This window comes from Harpegnathos saltator, unplaced genomic scaffold (genome assembly GCF_003227715.2).
Source record: "Harpegnathos saltator strain DR-91 unplaced genomic scaffold, Hsal_v8.6 scaffold460, whole genome shotgun sequence".
NCBI classification, from domain to species: Eukaryota; Metazoa; Arthropoda; class Insecta; order Hymenoptera; family Formicidae; genus Harpegnathos; species Harpegnathos saltator.
The window spans coordinates 578,337-601,340 of record NW_020230273.1 but is presented as its reverse complement, the minus strand read 5'-3'; the positions used below and the strand labels follow the sequence as shown (position 1 = coordinate 601,340).

The following is a 23,004-nucleotide window of genomic DNA, read 5'->3' as shown; positions in this document are numbered from 1 at the left end:
AATCGAGAGATCGCGCGCGCTCCACCATTTTCGCGCCCGTCGATTCGTCAGACGAATGAGTGCACGCAATACGCGAGTAACGAGTAGTGCATCCCGTAGCGGTTATTATGCGGCCTTTTACACCGGTTATTTAGTATGCTTTTTAGCTGCGGGTTAACAGCTGTACGTCTCACGGCTCTCCGCCGCGCGAAAACGCACGCAACCGACGCGTATGTCCCGCGTAGAGACGCGAGAACCTCGCACTACGTCGTGGTGATCCGGCTCGCGAGATCGATATTTCGCCATATCAATTTACAAATCGTCTCATAAATAACTGCGCGCGATTGCGTCGCAATTGCACCGGATGTGCAGATAGAGAAATGGCGAAAAAAGACTATTTCAGTTTAATCCAAAAATACACGCGTCTGAAATGACTTTCGTCGTCTTGCAAATAATTGTGGGATTGCACTTGTACGAACGAAGCTCTCGACATTTCGACATCGCGCCAATCACCGTGTCATTTGCAGTCATTTACAAAATGACTGATGCTACCGCCCGATTGCCGTCATTAATGTGAAATTCATGATGGTCCGGTGTGAATGACGTTTGTGAAACGACCGGTTATTCGGTCGAAAATTGTTTCCACGGAGATATACGCAAGTGATAATTCTGCGACGACACTCAGGTTACTCGCGATAACGCAGTTCGCTCCGGAAAATGTATGGGAAACATGCGGAGACATGTCACAACGTAGCGCAGCTTATCGGTAATCTTGTATGTTCCGTAATCGAACTCTCAGATAGCGAATACATAGCGGAGAAATTAAGAGCAATTTAGTATCGTGTACGTTCAGAGTATCATACATTACGTTCGGTCTCGTTAACGAGGAAAGGCTGTCCTACCGATAGTCTCTCTCGCTTTAATACGGACAACACGCGTCGCGAAAATTCTCACCATCGACACGCCACACGTCGATGATAACTACATATTAGTGTAAATGATGTACACGATGGGCGAAGGAGGAGCGAGAGAGCGCGCATCTATCTTCCGCGTGTTACGGTAATTTGCCGTAATTCGTATCACTGTGTGTGTGTGTGTGTGTGTGTGAGCGCCGTTCGCGTTCATTATAAAGTATATCGCGCAAAGAGTCTGCACCGCAAGCGAGTCGCGTTGCTCATGTGTCTTAATTCTCGCCTCGATCAGCCGAGCGAAGAATACACAATGACGGATCCTCGCGATACCCTCAGAGACGCGGCGAAAATATTTGACTTCGTGTATATAGGTGGAGATCCATCTACACTTTAAGTTGAAGTGGAACCGGTCTGAAGTAACCTGTCAGAACCCGTAGAACCTCAACGAGTTTGGAGAAGCCTTTCGATGTTCCGCGTGGCAGAAAAACAAAGATATTGAAAAGAGAGTGAGATCGATATCGGGGATGAACACGAGTGGAAGAACTCGCGCGTCTCTCGACTCTTCGCGAAGTATATATACGAGCTGCAAGAAGTCGGTGAGAAAAACGCGTTTCTCGCGGTTCGCTCGTAAATCGAACGGGTCGTACGAGTGCGCGTTTTTTTCTCGCCGCGTTTCATATCCTCGCGGACGGACGGACGCGCGAGCGAAAATGGCTCGGAGAGAAATTTTAATGGCTCGAATTCTCACATACAGATAGCTCGTTGAGGAAAGCGCGGCGCGCAAAAACCGGCCGCGCGCCCGGTATCACTTCAATTAGGATTGAAGTCTGACGTTAGAGCGAACATACAAATCCGTCAATGTCTTCGTTCGATGTAAAATGCCGCGTGCACGGAGACGAGATCAGGGAACGTCGCGAGCGGCTCTGCACAACGTCTCGATGCGGTATTTTCGAAATTGATTAGAGGGGAAAGCGGAGCTCGGGAATTTTTCCAACGAGGAAAATGCAGAGACACGCATGATTCTCTAGCTTTAATGATACAAGAGAAGCAACGCAGCAACGGAGTCGCGACGGAGAATGAACGAGACGCCGAAGTCGACGGGAGCTTGCGGTCGCATATTATCGAATCAAACGAACAACGTCCACGTGTGATCGCTGTCTCGCGAATTGGCGAGATGATTGATGTAATTTGCAAATTGGCCGAAAGCTTAGGAGGAGAGCGTTAAAGGCGAAAGTATCAACTGATCCTCGATAATCACGATCGAAAACAAGCGCGTATCCATTAGGAGCTCAACTCGCGGCAAAACCGGTCGGTGGTCCGAAGGTTGGCGTGATCGTTTCAGTGTTCAGCACGGCGAGGAAGAACGACCGAGTTGTCGAAGGTGAAAATCAAAAAACAGGCTGCGCAAAAACTTGCGGAGAGACGACACAGCCATATTTACGTCTCGATTGTGAAATTACTTAATTAAACATATAGCGGTCGGCAGAAAAACGGACGGAGATTGCACGCGAGCAGGAAAAATCGGCGCGAGCGAGAGGATGCGCGTCGAAAAAACTGACGCCTCGCTCGAGACGTCTCTTGTCAACTGACAAACGTCCATGCTCGCGATAGATATAGTTATCAGTTGTCGCGGGAATGCCGCGAGAGAATGTCGTCGGCGCTGGTCAACGAAGTATTCGTCCCGCGAGACGAACGAAAAGCCGCCCTAAAAAGCGGATCACCCAATCTGCAATTCTTCCTTCTAAACATTTTAACATTTGTCCGCCGATCGCGTTGGCATTTGGCCAGAGTTTGTCCAAATTTTGCGCAACTATTACGTGTTTCTAGAATGAATCGTGATTCGAGCGCAGCGACGAGACACGCCGAGGAATTCTGACGCGCTCATAAACGCCGCAACATTTACTTCGCGTGCATTCCCACACAAAGTTGATGACATCCACGCGAAGTGATCGGTCCCGATTCCCTCTCTCTCTCTCTCTCTTTCTCTCCCCACGAAATCGGATCCCTTCGAGATCTCGCATGGACACGGTCGAAGAGAGGCGTATAACGCCGAGTACCGACGACGAACGCTCCTCGAAGTCAACCTTCGAGCGCGGCCCGAGGAAGACCGGTCCCGCGATATCGAGGAGACGTGCGGATCTCGCCGGGAGGAGAGCTTTCGCTTTGCGCCGATCACGAAGTCACTTTATTAAGCGCAACGACAACGGCGGCAGTGGCGGCGGCGGCGGCGGCGGCGGCGGCGATGGCGGCGATGGCAGCGGAGGGTGGAGGAGCCGCGCCGGCAGAGGAACGACAGAAAAACCGAAAGAGAAAGCCGCGTACAAGACTCGGTGTGAATCTCATCTTTTATTCAACCGTTCGATCGTAGTGTGCGTCCAGCTCGGTTTAAAGCCGGACCCACGGCCGGACTCAGAACAGTCCGGATGTGTGAGTGTCTTCGACAGAGGCACCGCGCCACTTAGGGTGTGAAACCGGCGACATGCCATCGAAAAATCCGATGGACCTTCTTCCTCCCGTCCTCCTGCTGTTCTTCCTCCTTCCTCCTCCTCCTCCTCCTCCTCTTCCTCATACTCCTCCTGCTCCTCCTGCTCCTCCTGCTCCTCCTGCTACTCCTGCTACTCCTCACCCTCTCTCTCTCTCACTCGCCCTTCTCACGGATTGGAAGAATTCACTTCGAATCCCGGACTTTAAGGCCCGGGCCATAAAGTCGTCGTCGTCCTGGTATGCGACTCGCGTATGCAAGCACCGCAAAAGCCGACTGCAGGTGCATCGCGCGGGACGTGTAACTGCCTCTAGAGATGCTCAACTGCAGGAATCTAGACTACCTGCGTTAAGTGCCAAATTCCGAAGCGGCGGGCTTTCGAAGGATTTTTTCCCGATGCTGCCGCACACCAGGCCCGATAGGGCAAGAATGCGTTTTTGCAAACGGCAGGGAAAACAAAAACAAAAGGAAAGATAGAACAAGATCGCGGCGACGACCCTGCTGCGCGCGGCTCGGAACGTTTAATGAGACGCTCGGAGAGTCTCCGTAGAGCGCCGGCATGAAACGGTGGTCAAAGCGCGGGTTTGAAGGCAATAGATTATTAATTATCAGCGGTTGACGCAAACGTTATTTAGAATCCCCGAATTTTGTGAAAAATGTATCAGCGATACAAAGGCAATACGTATGGCAGACGCGCGCGCGTGTGAAATCGCATTTAGCTTGCCAATAACATCAGTTGGCATTTTAAGGCCGTGCCGTGGAATCGCGTGGAGAGTTAATTACGTAATTAACGTTTAGTCCTCTTGCTCTTTAGTTATGGCATACGGTACGCCGAGAGCTAACCGCTATTCGTGTTTCATGAAAAGAAAACAATACCGAGGATATCACGATAGAGGGAGGGCGAGCGGGAAAGGGAAGAGGGGAGAGGGAAGGGGGGAGAGGGGAGAGGGGAGAGGCACGGGTAGAGGAAGCCGCGAAATCGCAACGGCAATTTAGCATATATCTCTTATATCGCGAACGGCATCTCTCACGTGATCGATCGCGATTTAATTAACATCAGGCGCTTGATACCACACAAGTTGACACATAATCGATCCATACGTCTTTTTAACCGATTCGCTGCGACGATAGCGGGCGCCATCGATCAGAGGGAAAATTAGAGGTTTACTCGACCAATTACAAGCAACCGTTCTCTTAAACCTTCAGCGACGAAATATATCATCCCCCAACACGTTCGGGTATAACTCAGGAAATTATTGCCGCGTTTAGGATCTAATTGGGCCGTCAGCGTCTTGTTATCCTGTCGTCCTCTCCGTACCCTCCGCGCTCTTTTCACGCGGCCCATTCGTTTTTTACTTCGTCCCATCCCGAGGACCGTGACAGCCGGTACCGCGAGCTATCCGCACGAAAGGACGATCTCGTGTCGAGAAAATTTGTTAATAACGAAGGAACTCGAATATTGTCCTCCTCTTCGCTCGAAACAGGACAAGCGCACCGAGCATGCCGCAAAAAATATCGCGGCATTATCGTGTATCCGATTCCGATACGATGTAGTTATCGAGCGACCCGCTCTTTATCGTCAACGACCGAAAATCGAGACAAATATCCTTGCAAAAGTAACGACTGATAATCACGGTATGTTTGAATGATCAGACGAAATCAAAAGGAAAAAACGAAAATTACACATAAGATGCACCATTTTTCATGGAATGAGCAAGTGGATGGAGAAACGGAATTTTCTAAACCGGAAAAACGACCGGAGACAGTTCAACGCCGCGATATAAATGTTTTATAACCTTCCCCGGCATTTTATCGAAACTCTTCGCAGCGGTACAACGGTTGCAAAAACGGAAAGTAAAATATATCATTCTGCGAGCAGACGATAGCGACCGTTGCGTTTAGGATCTAATTGGACCGTCGACGTCTCGTTGTCCCCATGCCCTCTTTCTCTCCCTCTCTCTCTCTCTCTCTCTCTCTCTCTCTCTCTCTCTCTCTCTCTCTCTCTCTCTCTCTCTCTCTCTCTCTCTCTCTCTCTCTCTCTCTCTCTCTCTCTCTCTCTCTCTCTCCTTTCCGCCCACCTACCCGACGCTTACGGTCTTCTCTTACCGTGACAGCTGGTACCACGGGACTAGACTTCCCTCACCGTCCTCAAGGCGTCTTTTCGTAGTTTTCAGCCCGTCGTTAACCCACCCACGATCTTTGTCGCAAATTAAACGTCCCACGAAAGGCCCGTCTTCGCCCTTGCTTATTGATTCGTAATGGTCGGTTCCGAACGTCCTGGTACACCCCGTACTGGCGTGTCTCATGCAATTCTCGATATTGCGAAAGCGCGACGACGACGACGACGACGACAACGACAACGACGAAGACGAAGACGAAGACGAAGACGAAGACGAAGACGAGCAAATCCCCGAAGAGGGAGGAGGCGTCGTTCGTGCTCGAACCGGTTCCTTCCGAACCTTCCCTCGGTTAACGCGACAACGAGAATCTCGATTTGACTCTCGACGTCAGATCGACGACGGGGTGTTTGTCTCTCATCGATCGAAGGATCAAGTCTCATTTTGCCCGCATTCGGATCGAAGCGGATTGCGCGCGCCCGCGCTCGATCGCCGGGAGCAGCGGCCCGGGTCCGATGACAACCTTATCTCAAGGACCCCGTCGCGTCGCATGTGGCCGAGCGCGATAATGATATTGTGTTACTTTTATTCGCCGCGCGGCACTTGTAATTAGGTAATTAGGTGAATGTCAAAATAGAAAGGCGGCGACGCCGACGGCGTCGACGGTGTCGCGACGATCGATCCAGACGATCGATCCAGACCTCTCGCGAATCTCGTTTCTTCTCGTCTGGTTCTCGCGGCGTCACGTCGTGGACAGAACAGTCATATGGGGGATCGATCGCGGCTGTCCGGAATCCTGCAGCGGCTTCACGAGACGCGACGGGTGTGTTTACGCGTAGGAATCAAACGCGACGCGCATGGAGAAGAAGACGAGATTCGACACGACGCGGCGCGACACACAGGCCGGGCCGGCCGGCAATCGGTGAGAATTTCTCGCTGACGGCAGCAATCGCGCTCGTTTGAATTACCGACGTCGCGCTAATGGCCGAATTATGCGCCGTTTCTATACGGAATTACGGAAGCCGGCGCGCCGATATTTCAAGCATTCGCCGCCGTTAAGGCCAAGTAACGAGGCGAGATAAGGCTCCCCACCGCACTTAAGTCCCTTAAGGCCCTGCTTAAGGCCCACACAGGAGCAGCAACCGTGGTGCTTCTCTCTCTCTCCCCCTCTCTCTCTCTTCCGCCCGGCTCTCTACCTGACGCGCTTCTTCTCGCGGTCTCGCTCTCGCTCACGCGCGCGCCTTCGCCTTCCACCTCTCGGTGGTTCTATTACTTTTTCTCTCTCTCTTTCTCTTTCCGCGTATATCCGAGTGTGTGGGGCCACGCATTTATTTGACGGTGCTTCGCGTTCTCCACGGAGAAATTATCGCTACGAGGTATGCTCACCCGTTGTGACCAACGGCGTGAGTAGTGACCGCCTCGAGCTCCCCTCGAACACGCACAATAGAAACAATCGGAAGCGTCTTCTCTTGGAAGACGGACGTTAGAATTTTTATGTGGATGAATGCGATACGGTCTGCGTTCTTCTCTTCGAGGATATATCAAAGGAAATTAAATTTTAGCGGAGATCAACATAGGTCAAATCACGTAATTTCTACGAATATACAAATATTGAGAAAATTGAGAATGATTTTGTCATATCGTTGTTTATCGAATATCTCTTAATTATCGTTGGGAAAGTGCATTAACATTATCGCATTTAAAACGTGATTCTTCAACCGCTACACGTGCGGTTAATCGAAAATCTGCAAGCATTGTTATCGTAAAGAAAATACAAAAATAAATTGAAGCAAGAAGTAAACTTTAATGGCACAAACACGTTAATCGCGGAAACACGCGGCTTGTCGCTTTCCTACCGAGATTGTCTCGATATCATGAATTCGGTAGGCGCGTAATCGCTCGAGCTCATCGCTGGTCGCGCTCGTAATGGGTCGAATTATCGCTAGAGCTGGCATTTAAATAATTGGAGTCAGACCGAACAGATGGAATAGCAAAGGGAGCAGTTCGGGAGCGTGTTAGTAAGCTGAAAACATTTTTCCTTGCCGACTCGCGTGCCTGTTTGTCTTTCAGATACAGATCTTCTTTGTTACTTGCACCTTTTCGTAAAACGAGCCTCGTCGATTCCGATCACGCGATCACTCTTCGTCGCGCTCGTGCCCATTTATAGAAATTTCAGGAGAGATATCGTCACGTCACTCGGACAAATTTTCGAAAATACCTTATTCCACGTATTCTTTGCTTAATTAATATCGTAATAAGAGAAATACGTGTAAAACATATTTCTAAGTCTCGTCACGTATTTTCCGATCAATTAACATGCTATGATAATAACGCATAACATAATGTCGACCGTTAAATTACTCTTCCTATCTATCTCCCATACACTTTTTTTTAAATTTGTCAAAAATATTATATATCATTAAGAATATAGGAGGTTAATTAATGAATGCGAAAAGGCAATTGTCGCGTTTGCACGCAATTCTCTCTCGGGAATTTAACAAGGAAGGATGTATTGTCTGATGAATAAAGCGCAGTGCGCCCAGAGTCAATCCAACACAGCAGCACAGGTCGAAAAAATGGACTATTATTCGAGTAGATTTATCGTTGACTTTTCATTAGCATAAAGAGCACTCTCGGGACGAAGAAAACAGGTTACACGACACACGTACGACAGCGTGAGAGATTAAATTTCAGCCTTCTACCGATGACTCCTGACGAATTGGTAGATCGAATCGATTATAACCAGTCGCGAGGCCACTCGAAATAAAGAAGCGACCGCGGCTTACAACCCAATCCCCGCCATCCCTCCCGCCCCCCTCCCCCTCCCTCTCTCTCTCTCTGTCTCTCTCTCTCTCTCTCTCTCTCTCTCTCTCTCTCTTTCTCTCTCTCTCTCTTTCTCTCTCTCGCCTACAGGACCATACAAGCAGGAAACGCTCACCGGTCGGACTTTTTTTCTACCTCCGCGACCGATCACGCGTCCCGCTCGTTTTTCTGGCCAATTTGCAGCCATTAACGCTCGTTCCAGTCCCGACCTTTTCCACAACGCGCTCGTGCACCGTTTCCCCGATGTTCTCTCTCTCACTCTCTCTCACTCTCTCTCTCTCTCTCTCTCTCTCTTTGTCGTCTTCTTTCACGACGCGATGAGACCCGCGTCGTTCGTATTAAGCGGCGGCAACGTTCACGATCACGACGACGTCGGTGCTACGTCGACAGAGAGAACGAGTGAGCGACCGTTCGGGCGTCACAGACAATTTAACACCTGGCCTAAATGGTTTGTTAGCGCATAATATCAGCCGGTACCCGGGCGACAGGATACGGGACATTACAATATGGAAATGACGGGGGCCCCAGCACGGCCCTCTCCCCCGCCCCTCGCCCATTGGGCAGCACACACCTCAGGCGCGGCCAATTTCTGTCACTTTAATGCGCCGGATCGGTTACAGGCCGCTCTTTCGTATCGCACCCGGAGGTGCGTCGTCATCCTGCCTGAGGTCTCGATTTCAGCACGGACGATAACGCGTCCATAATGCGCGGTATTATTAACCTTGTCGCGCCCGAGCCGCAGCTAAAGCCGCGTATAACGCGTAGCCCGCGTGTATCAGGAACGTCGCGTAAATTTTCACGCAGATTTTCGTCCGAATCGGCGGATTGGCGGCGCTGGCCGAATAAACGCGTCAACGCGTATAGTCACGTGGTAACTTGAAAGATATCAAGCGGACGCGGAGGGGGTGACAAATGAGGTATTTAATGCCGATTTATCAGAGACTACTTCCGACAGCTTATTACCCTGGCCTGTACACAATAGCTCAGAGACATTATTCCCGGGGTTTTGCTCTCCGGCTTGAGTTCTCAGAAGCGCCGCGCGCCAGCACGCGCGCGCGCGATTCCGCGGCGGAAATTTCTCACCGTGGCTGCGCGCCGACGGCAGCAGGAAGAGACACCTGGAAAACAGCGAGCCCGTCACTCGCGCGTTCGCCGGCGAGGAACGCCGCGGAGGAAGTGACTTCCTGCGAATCGCGAGATAGTAGAAATTTCGCCTATTATTATCCCCCGATCGCGTGGCGTGACGCGGCCTTCGGAAAATACGCGCGTTCACGTGCGAGAGAGGTGGGAGAGCCCGAAGAGAGACGAACCACAGGCTGGCCTTGCGGAAAGGAACAGAGTGGAAAGAGGACTGAAACGCGTCTCCCGCCGTTCGCCTGATTGCATGTTGCGGCCGCTACGATGTGCGCAACACTACGCTTTTTTATTGTCGCATTTTGTATTCTCTCTCTCTCTCTCTCTCTCTCTCTCTCTCTCTCTCTCTCTCTCTCTCTCTCTCTCTCTCTCCCTCACGCACACGCAAACGCACACGCACATCCACACACACACACACATACCACTCAGTCTAGGTTACACCGTCTTTCGTCGCTTTCCGCGGTTCAGCGCGATTCTACGAATCCAGCGCGCTGTTGTCACCGAGGTATTGTATCATTACGCGTGTCATTGCAACGTGTTTTCTCCGCGTGTCGCACCGCGTCGCGTTAATCTAACCGTCTTTTAAATTCCCCGTTGGGCATTTTATTTCTTTTCGAATTTCCTTGCTTCGTCAAAATATCGAACACGCTCGACGAAATGCAATATCCTTGCCGCCATCACGTCTGTAATATTTAGTGTTGTCTATGAAAATATTCCTTTTTTATCCCTTCGCTCTCTCTCACTCTCTCTCTCTCTCTCTCTCTCTCTCTCTCTCTGTCTCTCTCTCTCTCCCTCTCTCATTACAAATGCAGTATCTACAGGTATCGATACGTTTCTAGCTCTTATCTCATTTCCACCCTGAAACCAGCTTCTAAACAAACGTACTACACCGGAATGTTTATTCCGGCCCCGAGTCGTACTCCCAGGACGGTTCGTTGCAATATCCAGGAAATCCTTTGCGCGCTCATCCATCGGATGGATCCCTCCCTCCCTGTTTCCGGCGAGCCGCTGACAAATGGATCGGCTATTTCCTCGAAGGGAGAGACCCACGATTAGCGAGCGTCGACAGAAAATTAAATGATGCCAATAACCATTAAAATAGCCGCCGGAGAGCCTCGGTATCAATCTGTTCCCACGGGAGAACCGATAACATTGGTTCGTCATGATGGACCGAGGCGAGATGTAGCGAAAGCTAAGTCAGCCTAATCGGTCGGCTTCAAGTCGCGGTGAAATCACGCGAAAATACGACAACGCGCTGAGAAACGAGAGTATTTTACGAAAAATATCCGTCAACGGAAAAAGTGTGCAATTTATATTTTCTCTTGACGTTTCTCTTCTCAGAGTGCGACTTGTACAGCGCGGGATCCTGATAAATTACGGGAATATGAAAGAAAAAAGTAAAAAACAAAGAAGAAACGTGCACGCGACTCTTTCTTTCCCACGTAGCGCACGAGTTAATGCCTTCGATGAAATGTATCTGGCACAGAGACCTTTCCCTCCGCTGCTCCCGTCAATGTCGGACCGCACCCCGTCGAAAACTCATCGCGGCCGGCGGCCGCAATTCGCACGATAGCGCGCGCGCGCGCTCGCGGCCACTCTCTTCTCCCCCTCTCATCCTGTTTTTATTTAATGCGTAAAAGCAGGAAATTTCTTGCCCGCGCTCCTTTCCGGCCGAGCGAGCGCGAGTGACCACGCTCGCCCGATAAATCACCGAAAAACGGTGATTTCCGCGAAAGGGGAAAATACGTCGCCAACGGTGCCATCGGCAACAGCAACAGCGTTGCTAGTGACGAGAACATATTATGGGCCGACGAGAGGTGTGCTGTGTGTTTGACCAGTGGTCTCGCAGGATCGTTTGTCCGCGTACGGTGTGGAAAAGCGCGCGCGCGCACGCACGCACGCACGCACGCGTATTCACAGACGCGCGGACGCGCGAGCGCGCGCTCAGCCGCGCTACGTGTCGTGGGTGGTGGAGGAAGGGGGACAGGGTGGTTGGTGGGCCTTTATAGATTTGTAGACGAGACCATGGTCATTCGACACTGCGTTTGACCACACCCTCGATTGTGGCAAGATTTATGGGCGCCGCGCTCCTCCCGCCCCCGCGCGTTGCGAGCTTTCCTTCGCCCCTCGTCCAACGGCCGCCTTGTTACCAATTCCGATCGGCAGTTTGGCTTGTAACTACCGTATCACTCGTTGCTGAATGACGATGCAACGCTCACGGTGCTCCGCCGAGCGACTGAGCGGATTAGCGGCGACTTATAGGCACGAACAACTCGAGTCGCGGACAGCGTGTACGCGCGATTTATGACAGAGACGGACGCGCTCTCGGCTGTGTGACACGCAAACCACTACGAGGCACTACGAGATCGCAATGCTGCTCGGGCTTCGACCCACGCGAAAAAGCTGGCTTTACAAAATTGCGAAAAAGAGAGCGCGCGTTGCGCAGATTGTGACACAAGACAAATTGGCAAATCTCTCGACCGGAGTTTCGTTTCAACGATTCACGCAATCGTAAATTCGTAATAATCGATCTAATCGACAGGATCACTCGGATCCGCTCAGATACATTCACGTGAGGTACGACGCGTTTGAAGAAATCCCGCTGCTCTTCGCTGCGCGTCGGTGTGTGTCTAGACCGCCCTGTGAGCAGAAAGAGGAGGAACACGGGTAGGAAGTGTCACATATGTCAAGCGTGGAATCGAAAAGTCGACACAAAGGTGCTGGCGACATTACGAAACACCGACACACCGCGGCTATCGCGCGGGTAAAAGGAGCGCGACAGTTCGACCCGCCTGTCCCGTTGTACGAGCCGTCGCAACGCGATCGCGTTCAAAGCGTACACCTTATCCTGTATTGCGCCTTATGTACTCTCAGTCTCGCACCTTGGTCCTCCCTCCCTCTCGGCCGATCTCCGTCCGCTGCGGTTCGATCGCGGACATGCACGCCGTAACATGTGCTGTCGCGTAGCGTGAATAATAAGACGGCTATGCGCGAGTTATTACGCCTTTCCGGCGCTTATAGGTGTCCATTACGACGACAAAGGTGAACGAGTTTCGCGTTCTTTTGTTGCCGTGTCTACGTACTTGGCCGCTTCTTCCCACAGGGTGCCGCGCCGCGTCGCGCCGCGCCGCGCCGCGCCGACGGCGGCGCTGGCGCGACGAGCGGCCCGCTGAAATTACTAACGGTTTCCGTTCAAATTATTTTTTTCGCGGTTAGACATCTGCGACGATCGTTCGTCGCGGGTCTCTCGGCCTCTCTCCTTTTTCTTGCCCTTTTTTGCCAAATTTCCGATGCGCCCACCCTCTCTCAGCCCGGATCCCGAAGGTCGCTCCTCTCCTCTCCTTCGCGAAGAGACTGGATGTCTTCGCGCTACTAATTTCGCGGGACGACGTTACGGTCTCCGCCGCACACGGTGACCTTTAATCTGTAAGCCCTCGTGCCGTGAAGTATACGTCCAAGGGCTCGCAGACGACTTGACATTTTTCCCCCGCTATTCATTACGGGTCGCCATACGTAGCGTCATTTGGCTCCCTCGCTTGGGCCGCCGCGCCGTCGCGTGGAAGCCGACCGAGATGTCGATTACGGTAATTAAGCTTGTCTATTTTATTGGACGAGTGATCGCGTATGTCGTATCGCCGGTACAGAATTTACGTGCGCATGCATCGACGATTGATGACACGTTGCACAACTTTCGCAAGAATAGAGAAAAAATACGGGAATTTTTTTACCTACACGCGGACTTCTTTTTTCCTTTCGAGGTCAAATTCCTCGAGTTTCGTGTACTACAAGGAAGAGGAAGAGAAAAAAAGGGAGAGATGTAATGAGAGAGAAAGAGGCCACGCTAGAATCCCTTTCTAGAGTTTTCAAAAAAGAAACGTCCAAACGCAACGTCGTTACGGACGAAAAGAACAAAATTAAATTCCACGCACGCTTCATTAGGTGCTCAAATTGTTGTAGCAGCATGACGCTTCAACTTTTTTGCCGTCATTGCAGCATCGTCTTCTCGCGCTCGCGTTTTTTGTTTGTCCGCTCTTCCCTCATCCCAACTTCGCCCCGACGTCGGCTCTTACCGACCCTTGACCTCCCGCGCCCGATCCTGCAATTAATCTGGAATTGGATAGGACACCCACCCTGTCCTCTACGCGATCCCGTTTGAGCGTAACATTCGGTGCCCCAAGTAGTAAGGCATATCAAGGGACAGGAACATAACGGCTGTAGCAAGCGGAGGATGGAGCGAGAGGGCGGAATTTCGTCTTAATTTTCTCCCGGAGAAACGGAAACGAGAGAATTCCTCCGAACAAGGTTATCATGGCGGGTTGTAAAACTTACGCGTTATTTCTATGCTAGCTACGACGAAAAGGACGAGCCGTTCGCGACACTTTTCAGGGCTTTGATGTGTCATAGACGCGTTATATTAGCGCTCGCGGCAGTACGAAGTGAGCGGGAACTCAAAGTTTCAGGTTCATGATATATTCCTCTGGTCTTTCATCGTAGTCACTTAAATTTAAAGGCGAGAGTAGTCGAGGGCAGAACACTTTTCGAGCGATATAGGCAGTCGACCTATGGTAGCACACCGGCATTCTAAACGAGACGCATCGAAGGGACAAAGTTGCGGTAAAGAAGGGGGAGTCGAGTGAAGAGAAAAAGAGAGAGAGAGAGAGAGAGAGAGAGAGAGAGAGAGAAGAAACGGCAAGAAAGGGACACGGAAATCATCCCAATTCTCTCGTGGAAGCAGGGGGTGCCGAAGTTCACTCGAGTGAGAGCACAGTGATCATACAGGACATTGAGCAACGCGACGCCGACTGCGCCAAATTATAACTTATTTTATGACTTTTTTGCATCGGCCATTTAACCTGCCGGCGAGGAAACGAGGCAGGGGACGAGGAGGACGCGAGAAATTCGGAAATGAAATCACACCCTAATAACTTCCACTTCCAGGGCTCCTAGGCCTTTGTGCGCGCGGGTGTGTGGATCAGTTTGCGATAACTTACACGCTCGCGTCGCGTATTTAAGCAGGCAATTTATTGCACCGTTCAATCGAGAGAAATCCCGTGCGAAAATTTAAAAAGAAAGAAAAAAGAAAAAAAAAACAAGAAAAATAAATCGCGGCACCGCGGCGGAGAGAGAAAGAGAAAGAGCGGGAGCTAAAAATCTGGATAGTAGCCTAAACATATCGATTGTTGACTCGACTTGATTAACCATCAACGAGACGGTTAACTGCAGCGCCGTGGGTCTCAGTACGGGCAAAAGAAAAGAAATACAGAGAGGGAGAGAAAGTGTAAAAAAATTAACAGCGGCCGGCACGTGACGGACGACGATCGCGTGTTGATATGACACACGAAGCGAGCGAGAAAGTGTGCCTTCTCGTCGCGCTTTTATTAGTCGTCAGTGTTGGCGCACGCACACGCTGTACGCTCGCGACACTGCAAGCGTATATCAGAGAGGCGGATAGCATAACGAGACCGAAGTGAGATACTACCTCGACGCTGCGACAAAAAGGTCGCATTTGTCCGACTTCGCGTAGAGGCTAACGCGACCGTACGTTTCGCGCTGCTTTTAGCCACGTTCCTTAATATAGCGGTGCTTCGTCGTGGAAAATATTTTTTCGGTTATCGTTAAATCCCGAAAACGTTCCCCCCTCGTTCCCCACCGCCGTTCGTATATACCTCTCTCGACGTTGTCGTCACTTCGCGCCGACTTTCAGCGTGCACGACACGTCTCTCAGTTTCTACCGAGCACGATACGCGTGCACGAGTTCGTTGTATTTCTTCCCCGATATCCGAGATTCGAGCGTCGCGAGACAAGACCGCACGCTGCGCTGCGCGACGCGTTTTATGGCCTTTTCGTCGTAGAAACTAAACTTATTACACCGTCGGGGGTCGTCCGTATCGTCGCGTTCGCTCCATCCACCCCGCTATGCGTATGTGCGCGCGCGTGCGAGGGGGCGGCTTTTTTATTAAATCACACATCTCGCGTGCTCGTCGTCGCCCGATTAATTTGCCGTGACGCTTTCTTTTGTGGCGCCGGGCCAAGCAAAGAGAGCAAGAGAGAGAGAGAGAGAGAGAGAGAGAGGGAGGGAGGAAGAGAGACCATCCATATTTCATGCCGACGGAGACGCGTCTCCGCGACCCCCATACGATGAGAGACCCTTTCTATTTTCACGTTTGCCCGCCGAATGACGGATGTTACGCGCGTTCGATGTAGACGGAAGCGTCTGAGGCTAGAGACACGTGTTTGAACCTAAACGTCGAGTGCCTGAAAATCGGTTACCTCGGAGAGAGTGCGGTGTGACAGTCGGAAATATTTGTATTAATTTGTACACGCCTGCGCGAAACGGGAAAACGGATTTTCTATTTTCACGCGCGCTGCATATCCCGCGATTTGTATCTCGCGGAAGACACTGAATTTAAATGTATATAATAATACAAATGTATAATAATACAAAAACAAAATTGAGATATTCTTTTTTCAACTATGTTTTAGAATAAGCATCAGCGGAGATGATCTGCAAGGAGAGAACAAGACGGTAGTTTCTAAAGACACAGAGTGGTGGATAAAAGCAAATTACGTTCGAACGGAAGAACGAGGAAAGGTGATTTTGTAAGAAAGGAACAGTACGAACGAAATTATATCAGTTTGTTGCAAAAGTTGCACAGTTCTTCTGTGGTGTATAAACCCGCACCAGAAATAACACTATTTACTGATTCCGTTAAGTAATTATTTCTCTTTGCTCCCTCTATCGTTTATTGTATATCCGACAGTAACAGGGTGATTCTTGACCGTCTACGACCGCGTCTCGTCGAGCGCAAAGGAATGGAAGTAGGGGGAGGGGTGGCTCGGTAACGATAGCACAGAAGCGGAAGAGGGCGATAGAATTCTAGAATCCTGCAAGGGACGGCTAATTCCACCGTGATCACATCTGATCGATGTCCCTTGCTTACCTCCGTCGAAAAGTTATTGTCCTCCACAAATTCGTCAAAGCAAGTTTTACGCGGGGCGCCTTTTGGCGCAATTTCGATTTCGATTTTAGTGTATCATAAAAAGATAGATAAAAATAATTTGTTCAAGAATAATTCTTGTAAATGTCGTGCACTGATTTAATCGTAGCAAATTTCGCACCGAAAATTTTATATCGCCTCAAATTTTGCATCGTTTACCGGCCGAGTAAAAGAGTACACCACGTGCTACTCTCCGTAATTTTAATAAAAAGAGGAAAATATGTTAGCAGTGATGTCCGCAAGTTCGCAAGTAGGGTGTGGTCGTACCTCAAAGTTAAGTTTCTCACACTACTGTTGCCAGACATTACCAGCGAGAATTCTTATTAGCGAGCATAATTTGAATTTCCGACAAACATTGTGATAAGTCAGACGGGTGATGAAATCTCGGGACGAGATGCTGAATAAAAATCGGCCGTCGAGGCGAGGGTCACGAGAGTCACTTTCGAATGATTCCGGAGTATGCGAAAAGTCCGAGTCTATTTCGCGAGCCGGACAAAATATACTCGCCGTCGTCGCGCGAGCGGATAGTTTCGTCGTCGCTGCGCCCCAGCCAGCATGATTCTTTTATTTTAGTTTCGGTCTTGTTCCTGGACACGGGCGCACTCAATTTGACCTTCCATCTCCGCCGCCCTTCTAGCGTCTATTTTCACCCGTTTCGGACGGTAGACGAGGCAAGAGAGCGAAGAAAGAGAAATAGCAAGAGAGCTCTCGGCCGAGGAACGGGGACCAGACAGGGGTGGACAGAGAAACGACTGAAGCTTGAGAGAGGAGCAGGGAAAGTAGAAGAGTTACTACTCTATAGCAGTGGACGAGGTGGCCACATATGGCTAGCGATGGACTCGACACTCTCGCGCGTGTGATAAAAACACTCACGTCATACAGTAATCGAATATTCAAACGAATACCGCCCTCCGGCTGGAATTTCACTCATGGTCCGATAAATCTGATAGTTTGCAACGCGCGAGTACACGTGTAAAGTTTATATGTAAAGAAATATTAACGAGATGAGAATGCTCTTATAAGAATAAGGACGTGTCAAAATTATCGCCAGATCTAATACATAAACCGCCGTGGAATAATGGTGTAAAGTATACGAGTTTTACGTGATCGTGAAGCGAGAAAAGGAAGAGAGAGAGAGAGAGAGAGAGATATCGATTTCGCCCCATCGCTACGAACAGTTCGCCCACCCCCGCGTGGAAAACGTGGGATTGCAGAAGTTTGGTGCTCGTCCAAGAGATGACTATCCTAACTCTCTTCGGGTAGCTCGTCTTATCTTATCGCGCCGCCGATAGATAAGCACTCTCGATAAAGCCCGGCGAAGAAATGACGGCGCGATTCGCGTGGATGCAGCCGCCACTCCTTAATTAAGTTCGGACAGTCGTTTATTCGGTTTATCGTCTTGTTTGCCGTACCCAGGACTTCCCGGCGCGATTACGCGTTCGTGTCGGCGGACGCAGCGTCATCGCGACAGAAAACGCATCGTCAACGCTCGCGTACTACAATAACATATTTCTCGTGACGAAATTATTTCCATGCCGTTACTGCCGAGATTCACCACCGGTGATTTAAGCAAGCCGATTTTACGCGAGAAAAATTATTTTCGAAAAATCAAGATGAACTACAAATTATGAAAAAAAAAAAAATTGTCCTGGTGCTAGACGGTAATGCGATATCTTAGATTTTATTTGTTGCTCGATTCACAGCTGATTACTTCCGTATGATAAGAGTACCCACGACAAGGAGATGTCACGCGGATCAGTACCGAGGGTCCAACACTCTAAAGGTCGGACTTTACGTGACAGTTTGCTAAATTACGCAGATTACGCGGTATCACAGCAGTCTTACGTCCGCGCCAACCGTGACGAATCCCTTTCGCAAATTTGAGCCGCAGCGATAGCGAGGACAAATTATGCGCATTACGAAAAGTGTCCCCGCAAGAACAGTAGCGGTAGAGCCGACGGGCGACGGGTTGCGGGGGATGAAACGTCGGCACGGGAGCCGCGCCGCGGATGAAAGATGGGCCCATTGTGCCATCGTAAATACAGGGAAGCGGCCCGTCCGAAATAAGGGCATATTTCAGCTTCTGTCCGGCAATCACCGCTGCTTCTCGGCTTCACGGTCGTGCAGCTACGAATATGGGTGCGGTAGTGAAGATGGCCAGTGAGGAGGCCAGGGAGGACGCGGCGAGAGGGGCCGGGGGGGAGGGAGGGGGACAGCGAGTCGACGGGAAGGACGGGTCCGAGCGAAAAGGAGCGGGAAGGCGAGAGCGGGGGATCCCAGGGAGGAAGAGATCCCATTTCGTATTCCTCGGGCATCCCTCTTGATCTCCCCGCATTTTTATTGCACTTGCCGCCGGTAAGAATATGTTTTATTTATATTTCATATTTTTCCCTTTCTCTCTCTTCCCTCGCTACGAGTTGCCGCACGGCCAGAGGACGGACGTGGCCCACTGTGTCGTGGATTCACACGAGCTGACCACGAAATATGAAGTCGAGATACGAAATCCCGCGCGTGTCCCCGGAGAAACAACCCGAACGCGTTGTATAGCCCGTCGTAACTTCCCCTAGTTCACTCTTATTTTCGAACGAAAAGCGGGGTCGCCCGTTAGCCGGGGTGGTGAAAATATTTTGGCAACGTCCCCGCGGAAAGTATTTATGTGCGTTCGTTGCGGCGACGGTGGATCCATTACTTCGCAGGGCTTTATTGGAATACCGCATTAATAGAATTCCCTACCCTCTAAAAGTTTGCGAACGATTGAATCGGACACGATGACTTCGAAAGTTTGCAGTGCAAGAGAATGTGGTGTCAATTTCTGAGATTTTGTCGCGAGTATTAGAGAAAAAAGGGATTGCGGCAGTCGCGAAGAGGATAGATAGATCTAAAGGGTTCGACGAATCTTGCTTTTAAAGTCCGAATTTAATTTACTGTCGTCTGATTGAGGCGGAGGGTGTTACACGCAATTTGCTACGTATCGCCGTGATAACTTGGCGAACCCTTCGGCGTGTTTTATGGGTATCACATTGAGCATGCATAACTCACGGTCCAGTGCGTAAATGTTCGTACAACGAGAACTTTCTCCGACCAAGGATTCGTGAAACGTCGCAAAACAAAACGACGAAACGCGGTTTCTTCAATTTATAATCAGGCGGCGCGTTAATACGCCGCGACGCCAAATATACAAACATAATAATTTATATAGGAGATTTGATTATTATATGTATATATCGAATATTGTAATGTATAATATCGCATAATATTTTAATATTGTATTCTGGAGCTAATAAATCGACAAGCTAATCACTGACGACTAAAATTTTAACTATTGTACATATGAAAATTATTTGATCCTCTGTCTTAATTAAAAACTCAATGTCTCACCAATTATTTCATTTGAAAATAATTATGAAAAATCTAATATTCTATTATTTATTATCATCAGGAATAATCAATATTTTTGATATCGGATATATATTTGATATCATTTGTTAGTCAACAATTTTTGAAATTTTCAATCCAAATTCCCAATTCCTTCTAAGATCCGGAATATATTATTAAAATATTATATTTGAAATACGAGTATTAAATTATAAACAGCAGGGCATATCTGCCGCTTATTTTTTTCGTCAGAAGTCAATGCGATTTATGTCTACTCATGTACTACTGATAGTATTCAAGTTGTAAGATCTCACTCACAATTATACATTAAAATCCCGCGACGTCCAGATTGCTGCCAAAACTCAGCCTCTGCATCCAAAACTGCATCCATCCGGCATCCAACCTTCTCGCCGTCCAGCCTCCATAGCGTCCAATTGTGGTTCCACACTGAATGTACTTCATTTTTTCATTTCACTCGCGATTTTTTAGATAATATATAACGATTTACGATTAACGTACGATAAATTCCTTCAGTTCGAAACATTCGCAAATCGCAAAACGCGTGTTAAAAAAATTATCAACCGTAAAGATTGGCACGGTATTATCGAAAAATAAAAAAAAAACATATTTCGTTTCGCGGGCGATAATTAATACTTTTCGGAAACCATGATTCGCGTTTGAAGTGAAAATTCTAATTTTTACGACAGACAATAAATATACCAGATTCAGCAATCGTTTTATCGAGTTTATTCGTGGTCACAATGTCACTTCAATACGCACTCGCAGCACGAATCAAACGTAGAAAATCGATGATGAAAAACCTATGAAATTAAAGCGAAGTAAACGCGACGCGAAATCTGTCCACGCGGAACGTAGGCGAGATAATTGCGATTCGCGTGAAATTTTCACGCACGCAATTGTACGAAGACTGCTCTGCGACATTGTGCAGAGATTAATTCGCAATATTTTTGCAAAGACTACTCCGTAATATCTCTGCGAAGATTGTTTCGCAATACTTTAGCGAAGACCACTCCGCAATATCTATGCGAAGTACATTTTCGGAATATTCCCGTAAATTTAATTGAATGAAGACCGTTCTTTAACGAAGACCGTTATTTTCTAGAAACATAATCGCGCTCGAACGTAAATATAAGAAGTCACGACCATTGAAAAATCTATAAAGGTGTACGCGAACAAAATATAAATATACTTGAAATTTTCGTTTCTGTTACGAACATAGATCCGAGACGCGTAAATAAACAAGCAAAAACTGTACACATCTTCGACTTATATTTCACTTTCGACGGGAAGATAATTATACCCGATAATACTATACGTATCACGCGCGAAATATTCTTTATAAAGAATTGAGAACTAAAGATCTTGATTTAAAGATAATGAATCAATTTGTCTAAATTACTTCGCGAGCAAAATAATTATTCGATGTATAAAATTATTACGTTATATAATTCGTGATATTCCACGGAAGTTTATGCGATATTGAATTAAATTTACCAAAGTTCATCTTTATTTATGTGAAATGTAATCGCGACGGATAGATATATCACGTAATCGCATTTGTAAAAAATCAACGATTGTAATAATGAAAAATCTTATAAAATTGCGAGTAAAGTACTCGCAATTTTTACATACAAGCACGCAATGTTAATATACACAATATACTGCTTACTATAAATATGGCATAATATTAAATGAAAGGCTTTGTGTAATCGAATGATTGCAACTGTCTGACTCAAATATAATAAGAACTAAATAATAAGAACTGAAGCATTTCTATAAATATGCTTATTCAAATTCAAGAGGAGATATTATTCAGGAAGAAGTATGTTTTTCAAATATCAATGATATCAAATCAACTTGAGACATGTAGTAAATATTTATAATTTAAAATATTTAAGGAAACAAATTCCTAATCTCAAACAGTATATTGTATTTAAAGATATATATGTATACTCACCCAATTCAAACCCAACATGCAAATTTATAAACAAAATAAATCGCATTGACTCCCACGAAATTCTTATAACTGCACATCACTTAAAATCTTTCTGTTTATTATCTTTATTTTTGTAATTGTTTTTTGACTCACCAGTTTAGGGTCGACCACAAACTGCTACATATAAATCTGAAATAAATAATATAATTTTGCTGATTAGATTCAAAAATTCGACTTAACGAAGAAAATACAAATAGATCATTAGTTTTTTGTGATTAATTGCGTGTAATTTAATAATTCTTATTCCGATATTATTATCTTTTAAATTTTGACAAAGTTGAATAGAAGGGTCTGGACGTCTAAATCTAACCTATACTAAACCTACCTTCGAGTCGACCCTGAGCCTTGCCCGAGCCGGATCCTCCGGTGCTGCTTCTGCATTCGCTGTTACTGTGTCCTCTGCACCTGCATCTGCTATGCTGCTGCTATTATGAACCTATCAAATTCAAAATAAAGAATAGATATTCTAATTAGTTACAATAGTAAAAAGGTTACGAGTTACGGTATAAACGAACTCGCCGGCTGTACCTCCTTCTTCAGTCTAATACTAATGATACGTGAAATATGTGATGATTACCTTCGCTATTTCGTGTTACTGTCACTGTTCACGATGATTCCAGGATAATAATCGTATGCACGAAGTATTCTAGTTTGCCTCCGAGACGTTTGGATCAACTTGGAAAAGTCTGGAATAGCGGACAACGCCGCGCGATGTGTCCGTTCTCGCGCCTGAGATTGTTATAACCTATGATTGAGACCCAAACATACATTCGTGACGTATGTTGTTGCCGGCGTGATCCGTCGCGCGCGCCAAGGTCGATTATGTTTTGACGCGCCGAGTCACTCTTAACTAGGCACTTACACAGCGTTTTAAGTAAAAAAAATATGCTCGTATTATATCATAAAATCGATGTTATACACTATGTTATAGTATTTCAGTCTTCAGCACGCGTTTGTCCCCACATTTCTATACATCGCACAACTGCTTATTACAATCTATATAATAATCGGAATTGTCGTTATAAGTTTTATTTTAACAATCAGCAACGCATAAGTTTGCGATGTAATTACATGTTGCAGATATTCTATTGAAAATATTGGAAAGGACAATGCGTTAACGGTGTTGATTCGGGTTGAGTTAATAAAGTCGAGAAAATTCTGATACGAA

At 47.9% G+C, this 23,004-nt stretch overlaps 1 long non-coding RNA gene across 2 annotated transcripts in view; it reads right to left on the bottom strand.

Annotated features, from left to right (window-relative positions):
• The window catches only part of LOC112589311 (uncharacterized), a 185,138-nt gene extending 163,171 nt beyond the window's left edge, over positions 1 to 21,967 (bottom strand). For both annotated transcript variants that reach the window (XR_003113442.1, XR_003113441.1), the window contains exon 1: positions 21,930 to 21,967. This is a non-coding gene — a long non-coding RNA (uncharacterized LOC112589311). The remainder of the gene's footprint in view (positions 1 to 21,929) is intronic.
• Between the last annotated feature and the right edge of the window lie 1,037 nt (positions 21,968 to 23,004).